This window comes from Nelumbo nucifera, chromosome 6 (genome assembly GCF_055504915.1).
Source record: "Nelumbo nucifera cultivar China Antique chromosome 6, China Antique-T2T, whole genome shotgun sequence".
Taxonomy (NCBI): Eukaryota; Viridiplantae; Streptophyta; class Magnoliopsida; order Proteales; family Nelumbonaceae; genus Nelumbo; species Nelumbo nucifera.
Genome location: NC_142654.1, coordinates 7,437,107 through 7,446,685, shown reverse-complemented (window position 1 = coordinate 7,446,685; position 9,579 = coordinate 7,437,107).

Here is a 9,579-nt window from a genome sequence, read left to right as displayed (position 1 = left end):
TTACTTCTGCCTGCCACGTCATCCACGTGGTCCCCACCTTTCTAGTTGGATGTTGTTGGCAATTTGGCATATGCTTTGTACTTAACCTTTTTTGGTTGGTGAGTATGATTTTTTTACTCATTTTTTCATCCAAAATAAAGATTCTTTACTTCACATTAAAAATAAGATTTATTTGCATTCCGGCTCAACTGTACAGTGTTTCAATTTATTAGGCCCCACTGTGGTATGGTTGAAATCACACCAAGCTCAACGATATTTTGCACTGGCATAGACAGTGGATGATGAATCCGGATCACCTCACCTGCCAACAAAATGCGTTTCAATACTCTTCCAGCAGATCTGACACCACGTATCTGGACCTGTTAATGGGTTAGGTAATCCGATGGGCTGGCCCGGCCTGATCCATCTTAAATCGAGTTTAGACAAAATTTTAAGTTCATGGGCTTGGATTTTCCTAAATAAGTTTGGTTCAAGGCGGGCCCAGTAATATTAAATATATAATGGAAATATGATATATGTCTTAATAATATATAATAGTAAAATTAATAGCAAAAAAGTATTATATATATTAAATGTATAAAATATTATATAATATAATTAATATATTATAAAATATATGTCAAAGTCGGGCTCGGGCCTGAGCTTCGAGTTTTATATAGGGCTGGGCTCAGGCCCTAGTGATTTTCTATTTATAAAGAGGCATAGCCTGGCTCAACCCATGAACAAGTCTACACATACATGACGGGTCTCACTTTTATGGTGGGTCCCAGTCTCATAGTGAGATACGCGGTATCAAATCTTGTTGGTAGGGTATTGGTACGTATTTTGTTGGCAGGTAATACCAACTTGTTGATGATTTTGTTAAATATTTTTTTTTACAAAATCTGGTGGGAATTTGTTGCAAGAATTTAAGGCCCGTTTGCTTTTCAGTAAGTTACTTGTGTTCTTTTATTTCCTATATATAAAAATCTATTATTAAAATGGGCATTTTTGTCCTATCAAAGTGGTGGTAACTCTCCCAGGTGGGAAAGCTATTTACACACTTGGGAGATGGGTATCACTTACCTGATACCTAAGAAAATAAATTTTCCCTTGGTCAATGGGAACTAATATCTCATTGACCAACTTCCCCTTCTCAAAATCCAAAAAACAAGTGCCCCCTAAGGATTGGTTTTGTTCACAAGAATGTGAAATGACATTTCATCATTTGAGGGTATGGCCATTCCCTCCCCTTCCCTTGGAAATGAAAATCCATTGATTCCACTCTAATTGATTTTAATTCCGGTTCTATTTCACATCTGAATCAAACAAATAAGAGGAATAAACCATTTTGATTTTAATTTCATTGAATTTTGATTCCGACTACGAACAAATGGACTCTAAATAAATAATTGCGTCTACAATAGCATGGATTGATCCACAAAAATTAAACATGTACAACAAATTGTGATATGGCCAAGTTCAATCCATACTATGTACCATGAATTGAACTGAGCTACGTCTCAAATAAACACTTATTTTCTAGGGTGTGGATCGGAATAAGCTGAACCATAATGTTTTCAAATGAACCACACTACCAAACAAATCCTTAATAAGTTTAGCTGTGATTTTGTTAGGATTTAATTATGATACCAAAAAAAATTGATAATAAATCAGGTGGTATTTATCAAATTTGGTCAAAGCTCTTTCTATATCATGCCTTTCCGAGATCATATGATCTCATGCCTTTCCGGGATCATATGATCTTGTTGATATGGCACTTTCTTATCTTCATAGGTCAGTCCCCTTTATAAGTTGCAATACTTTGTATAATTTTCAGATACCCAGTTTATTTTTCGAGTTAGATGAAACAGCAAAAAAAAAGTTAATATAATTTGTTTTCTTATTGAATTCATCTAATCATCTTTTTTAATAAAACCATTTATTTTCCTTAATTTTATGGCAAGCGGATTGGATCGAATATGTTTTTTTTTTTGGCCCACTATATTCAATTTCTATTAGACCTGACAAAAAGTTGACCCAACTTGTGAACCTGACCCAACCCAACCCGAAAAAATAGGGTTAGGGTCTCATATTTAACTATCTGAATGTGAAAATGACCCAATCCGACCCAATAAAAAAGTGGGTTAGGTCATGGGTCAACCCACAGACCCAATTGTCAAGTCTAATTGGGATTATTTATGCATTGTTAGAAGTTTTCACTCTTTAATTTTTTTTATTTGGTCTTTACTTTTTTACTCTTTAAATTGTTAAATGTTCAAGTTTTTATTTTATATTTAGAATTTTAAGGTTAATTCTTTTAATTTTGACATTTTTCATGTAAATTTTCTTTATTTTTTTAAATGTCAATTATTTTTTTAGATGACCCGAATTGACCCATGGGTTAACCCTAACCCGAACATTTAGGGTTAGAGCTAACATTTGACAACCCAACCTGAAATTCAACCCGATCCGAAATCAACACGAAATACCTTGACCCAACCCGAACCCAACCCAATTGCCAGGTCTAAATCCTATCTAATAAGAATCCGGGAGGGATATCCCACTTTAGATTCAAATTCAATTCATTCGTATATCCAAATATCCAATTCGAATCTGATCCGTTTAAAACAACTTTAAAAGCCGATTTAATTCAACAATATTTGAATCTGTTTAATTAAATTGAATATTAGCAGATCAGGTCAAATAATATATTAATTCAGTACAATTAATATATCATTTGAATCCAATTTAAACAACCATTACAAAATTAATGGAGATTTATATTTATACAGGTCAGGTGGCAAACCCACACTGGCTTAATCAGGTTCGGGCTAGGTGAATCTCACAAAATCCGACCCGTTGACATTGCAGCTAAATAGTGTCAATTGAGTATATACACACACTATAAATGAGGCGGGGCGAGGTAGGTTCAACAATCTCAATATCCCCTCGGCCCTCACCATTCAGTGGGGTTGAGTTTGTTTCGGGCTGGACAAAACCCGTAAGGCCGTACTTACGGGACCCACAATGTATTACAGTATGCCAGATCCCATATACGCTTTTGGAAAGTGTCGGTGGTATAGTGAGGAATCCCTTTTCTTCCTCTTTCAACCCTGACCGGATTTAGTCCCTCGTTTTACATGCAAACAGGGGGAAGACTTTAAAAGTGCCAGCCTGCACCTTCAGATTTATTGCATTGCTTTAGCCACTCAAAATGAGTAGTAATTCAATGAGAGCGCTCTCACGAGAAAGAGAGAAAGAGAGAAAAAGAGCAAATAGCGATGAGATCACAAATAGGACAACGTGATCAATTTGATTGCAGATCTTTGATGATACATCAATTATATTTTTCAAGATTTTATTGTATGTTTTGTTTCAATTTTTTTTTTTGAACCGGTCAGGGTACCGGTTCTGTTTTAGCCCGAATCATTATTTTTCAAAAAAACATTGAATTAATTAATGATCCATCAGGTGATTGGACCATCAACCTGTTTGATCTGAATACTGGTTTTAAACCAATTTTTATTTGGGTAAAATGTCACGGACTATTCGGATTGGACGGCTGAACCAAAGCGGCTCTGGCTCTGGCTCCGGATCAGCTTTTAAAACATTGTCTTCCACAGTTCCACCCACCGCCAACAAACAAGTTATTGTTGGCTCAATCAACCTGTAATCTCTAAGACGGGGGCCCATCTGGTGATAATACGAGTCCACTGTCTTCCGGTCTATGTACCTAGTTTAATATTGTCATATTGATTCTCATGGCCAACGTTTTTAAACCGCCGTTGATTTGGACAGTCAGACTGTTCGGCCTAAGAACCGTTCAAACAATTGGTTTCGTTTTACCCAAAATACAGAATCTGGTCAAAACTATTAAAAATTTTAATAAATCGTTGACCCGTGCAGTCGAATCATCGATTCATTCAACGGTTTTAATCATTTTTTTATTTTTTTTATTTTGCTGTCAGAATAAACTATCTATTCAAACCAGACAGTCAGACCGTTGACCCAAAAACCAATGCCTATAACTGTTTCGTTTCCGAATCGTGTTTTAAAACGTTGCTCATGCCCCACATTGCAGCTTTTGCCCTTGGATCATGGTTAATTATTGGGCTAGGGATTCTTCGAGACGGGCCCCTGATAATGATGTAAAGTTGAGTGATAATACATTGTGGGTCCCGCAAGGTTGCTATCTTCTGTCGTTAAAATGGAATCTAATATATATGGCCATACGGCCCATACCCAAACTTGTATTTGCTTGGCATAAATCCACAGGATATACCACCACCAACACACCGAATTTCATCCTTTCTGGCTGAAACGAACCATAACATGTTGAGTGGATGGATAGCGTTAGAAGTTAGAACCATTGACGCCCTGAATTTCATTGATTGCTGCTCTGCTCTGCTACTGCCCCCGTATCACAATGACAAGAAGCCAATCAACGTTAATTGGTTTGAGATAAGAGCACAGAAATCATGTCTAGATTTAAAAGCTCAATTTTCCCTAACTTGCGTTTGGAATCGGTGTACACTTAACCAGAAAGTGATTATTGTTTTCTTGAGAATAATGATGAGTGGAAGAGTGTAAAATTTTATATCGATAAAATTGATTTGGTTTTTACATCGATTATCAATGTAAAACTTTAGAAATGATGAGGTTTTACATCTATTATCGATGTAAAACTATACTCCATTCAAACGCATGCAAAACTGAACCGGAGTGTAGTTTTACGTCGATAATAATTACACCCTCTTTCCAAATGCATACAAAACCGAACTGATGTAAAATTTACATCAGTTCTTGATTTACATTGCATCCAAATGCAGTCTAAATAAATACTTATTTAGGACCTCATCTAATAGCTTAATCGTTTAGGTTGATCAATTGATTCATATATTACCAATGCCAGTTTGGTAAAGTGATCTAATGTTCAATCTTGTTGCTAGGAATGTAAACGAATCGGATCGGATTCAAATCAGGGTATATTCGAATATGATTATGTCGGATCTGATTCGATTAGATATGATAGGACTCGATTTGAATTCGATTCCTATTGGTAAGTCAGATCTTTGGATCTAATCCAATCTGACTTGCTTTCTTTAAAAATTAATAAATTATTAAAAGAAAAATAAAATATATTAATTTAAATAAAATAAAAACAAAACATATAAGTTTTTTAATTATTTTTATCATATATACATATATTTATAAAAAAAATTAAATAGTATAATAAATTTATAAAAATATAATATAAAAAATATATTTATAAATAAATAAACAACATATATATGTATTATATATTTAAAATTTGTATTTATAAATATATAATATATATCAGATCGGATAGGGGTGATTCAAATACAATCTGATTTTTTATCAAATCCTAATATCCGATTCAAAGATCCCAAACAGGAGTGATCTGAATTCGATCAAATAAGACCGGATCTTAGATCATATCGGATCATGATCCGATCCATTTACACTCCTATTTATCACCTCATTATAATTAATTAAATTCCATGCTTCAAACCTGTATACTTTTGCATAAAGGAATATGTCAACCTGTATACTTTTGCATAAAGGAATATGTCGGAGAATAAATATGTCAGAGAATAAATACTTCTCTAAGGACCTCAGCTTAAGATTTTAGGTTGAAAATTGCTTAATAACATTTGAAACCACATGCTTGTTTTTGACAAAATGAAAGCAACCATGCAGTCCTCCAGTCACCTTCATGGGGCCAAAAGCCGAAAAAGTCAAGAAAGAAGATCGAATGACCAGTTTTTCCAAAGACTTTCACTTTTCAATAAAGAGGGTGGATACAAATGTGAAAAATGACTGATTGTAAATGAAATCGATCAAATTGTCTTGTGGTTTAAGTATGTTATAGTACTTGTCGTCCTTCAATGAATGTAGCTGGTTGGTAGATTCTGCAGTTACAAGGAAAATAGGACAAACACTGCACATGACATCCTGCCATGGGTTAGTTACCCATGTACATGTGCTTTGCATGTAGAGAGATACCACTTGACTGTTTGTAAGTTCATTGACAAAGGCAATCAAGCAGCAGCAGATGGGATGATTGCCAATAGAATCAGGAATAAAGAGGACTTGGAAGGCATTGGCCATGAAACGATCCGTTGCAAGTTAAAAGGGGCTATAATAGCAAGGGATAGATCGAAGATGATGTGGGTTGTAATTAGAAATAATCCAAGTAATAATGAGATATATACACTCTTTATTTTTTCTTCTTTTTTTAAAGTAATAATGAGATATTTCATTTTTTTTTAGATTTTGAGGTCTTTTAATATAAATAAAATAATTGTAATTGAATAAAAAAGAAAAAAATATTTTTTTCTAAATTTCTGGCTTAGCTTGGGTTCGGGCCTGAGTTTCGGGTTTTATATGAGGGCCAAGCTCGGGCCTGAACATATTCTGTTAATGTAAAGGCAAAGCCCAACAGTGAAACCCTTATAGATGTTCTAGTTATACATGTGCTCTGCATAAGTTCAAAGGTATGAACTCAATAATGAGACCCTTATACATTGGGGTTCAAATGAGTGCACAACAACTGTACAAGAAAACTTTTACAAAACTTGTATAAGTTTTCCTACCTTTCCTTCAAATCAAACATAACCTTAGTTCAGAAGGGGGAACAATATTCTTCGCTATTGTCCAAGTGTTCTTTGATTCTACACAATGTAAGAAGTGGTTGGAGTACTCTAAACCACAATGAGGGCATTCAACATTTGATATGACCCCCAGTTTCTCAGTCTCTTCTGGGTTAGAGTTCTCCCCGCAAGGACTACATGAATGAAAAGAATAATTTTTGGAGGGCATGCCATTTTCCACATATTCTTCGTTCTTCTTTTTGTGCTTGAACTACCCATATCCTCTTTATCTTTGGGATCTGGTTTCCATACTATCTTGTCACTTCTATCTATGATTGTAATCGGGATAGTTCTTTTCCATCTAGCAAGCTTCTTTATGGCATTCTCTTCCACCTTCTTAAACGTCTTTTTTGAGACTCTTCCCTCAATTATAGGGCTCCAAGATAATTACCTTCTTTCTTTTTTGTAGGAATTTTAAGAATTCTTAAAAGAACTTTTTGAAGCCTTGTATGAAAATTTTTGGAGAAAAATAGCGTGGACTAGCTAAAATTCGGCTTCTAACCTGAAGCTCTAGCATATTTTTCTATAATATTTTTAATTCTTAAAACATTATCAATGTTAGCTTTAGCAAAAATTAAACAATCATCTGCAAATTGTAAAAGAGAGATGGTGGGTCCACCCCTGGTAGCTTTGAAGCCCAATATCTCCTTACCTCATTGATTTATTTTACAAATCATCCTAAAAATGACATCTCAGTTGTTAGACAGTTGTATGCCCTTAGCTTCAATCAAAATTATGTACATTATGAATTTATTGTAAATGAATAAAGTACACATTTGATTCATGTTCCTATGGTGTGTTTCTGTGTAATACCCTTAAACTGGACAGTTAATGAGACTTGTGTTAGTTTAGAATGTTCACAGCTATTGGGTAAGTCTGGGGAGATTTATCTTGCCAAGACTGACACTAGTGTGCAGCCAACTGTTGGGGTGGCTTGTCTCAGCTACCAGGGTGAGACCCGAAGCACATGCAATGTAGGATTAATAGAACCTTTGAACCGGACCAGATTTCCAGTATTGCCCTGGACCTTGGAGATAGATGGGCAAAACTGGAAAGTTACACCTAACCCCTAGACTCGATTATGATACTACACTAGGTGTCGGATTGGGCTGTCTTTGATGTACCAATCAGTGAGATCCTTAGTGGGGGTCAAAACCTGGGTATGTTGGGACAGTCCGAGAATTCATCTGAGTGGGTGATCATAGTGACAGGATCAACCCCTTTGTCGGACAAAGGTAATGATCGGGGATGCACTCTCTTTGATGGAACCGATTTCAATTGTTGAGATTTTGTTTTGCAAAATATATTTATATAAAGATATATATATATATATATATATATATATATATATATATATATGTTATGGTTTCGAAATGATTTGCAAAAGGTTTTAATTCCCGGGATCCATGTAAGCAAAGAGTGCAACACTGTTCCTTGCAGTCGAGGGAGAGGTCCTCCCTTGTCAGGCAGTGTTTGATCATTATGGGCTGAGAGGTTAAGAGTAAGACCATTGAGGATAATACTTGATGGGCTAATCTTGCATCTGCCCATAGTCCCTAGGTGTTACAAGGTGGCTTGGCCCAGGGACCACTTAGGGTAAGTGTTGGGCCCATAGAGCCCATAAGAAGGGTTTCAGGGGGTGCACTATTCATAACAGTGTATTCGGCCAGGCCTTGTAACAAAGGCTGGGCTGAACCCATGTGGCTGATGTGTAGATCAATGTTTAGGTCCCACGCCATACAAGGAAGCCCAACTGGGCAGCAGTTTGAAAGGCTAAGTGAGTACATAACCTTAAATGGGCCTTAAGCCCATTTCGAACTGGGCTGATTTGATCAGTCAATTAAAAGGGGCGAATTCTAATATAGATCAGCTGATAGGATTGGGCCTAGACCCTATCCACTTAGAGAGTCCAAGATCTAAATGAGATTTAGATCTGGAAGCCTCCTAATTAGATTAGGAGATGGCTGATATGATCTGCAGATAAGATAAGGGTTATCCCTTATCATTTAAAGGGACTTCTAATCCAAATATGATTTGGATTAGCAACTCCTAATGGGATTAGGAGCTAATCCCTTTAAGATTATGAAAGGAGAAAGGGGCGGCAACTGTTAGGGATTGATGTTCAATTCTCTTCAGAGCTGAAAATCACAAGAAGAGAGATTTCTGCACCCTGCGAATTCTCTCTTGCCGCCTCCTTCCTGCCGCCGCCATTACCTTCAGTTCGATCTCTAGTTCTTGGGAGAAATCAAGATCTGATCTTGATTCCAATCTTTTGGGAAAAGATTGGTTGGAGCTGTACTCACAAGCCATCCAGTTGATTCTTGCGAAGGGTCAAGTTCTTTTGGAAGAACATTGTTGATTCTGCTCCATCCTACACTGCGTCATCTTCAGTGGGAGCAGATTTTGGATCCTTCCTTGGGCGTGAACACCTCCATTGGGAGATACTGTTTCTCCGTATCAGGTACATCCTCCCTCTTATTCCTTTTGGTTCAAATCTGATTTGGTTCATGATTCAAGATTGATCATTGAAAATATGTTTTCTAAAATAGGGAATTTGATTCCCTGCAAAAATGGGAGAAATTTTTTTTTGAAATTCGCCCAGTCCATTCCGCAAGACTTGGACGTCCATGTGATGGATATCTCATCCCTTCAGTGGTATCAGAGCCAGGTTCAAATTTTGAATCAATTTAATTCAGATCTGAACCTGCGCAAATGGGTAGAAGGTGTTCTACCCGATTTGTGCAGATATGGGTTTTGGGAAAATTTTTCCCAAAATTAATGGGCGAATAATCTGAAATTAATTTTATATAAATCTTATTATTGTTTAGAATAATTCTTTATGATTTTCTTGATTTATGAGTTGTTTGTACAAGAGGAGATCGAATTCTTGATTTATAGGTTGTTCGTAAAAGGGGCATTTTTG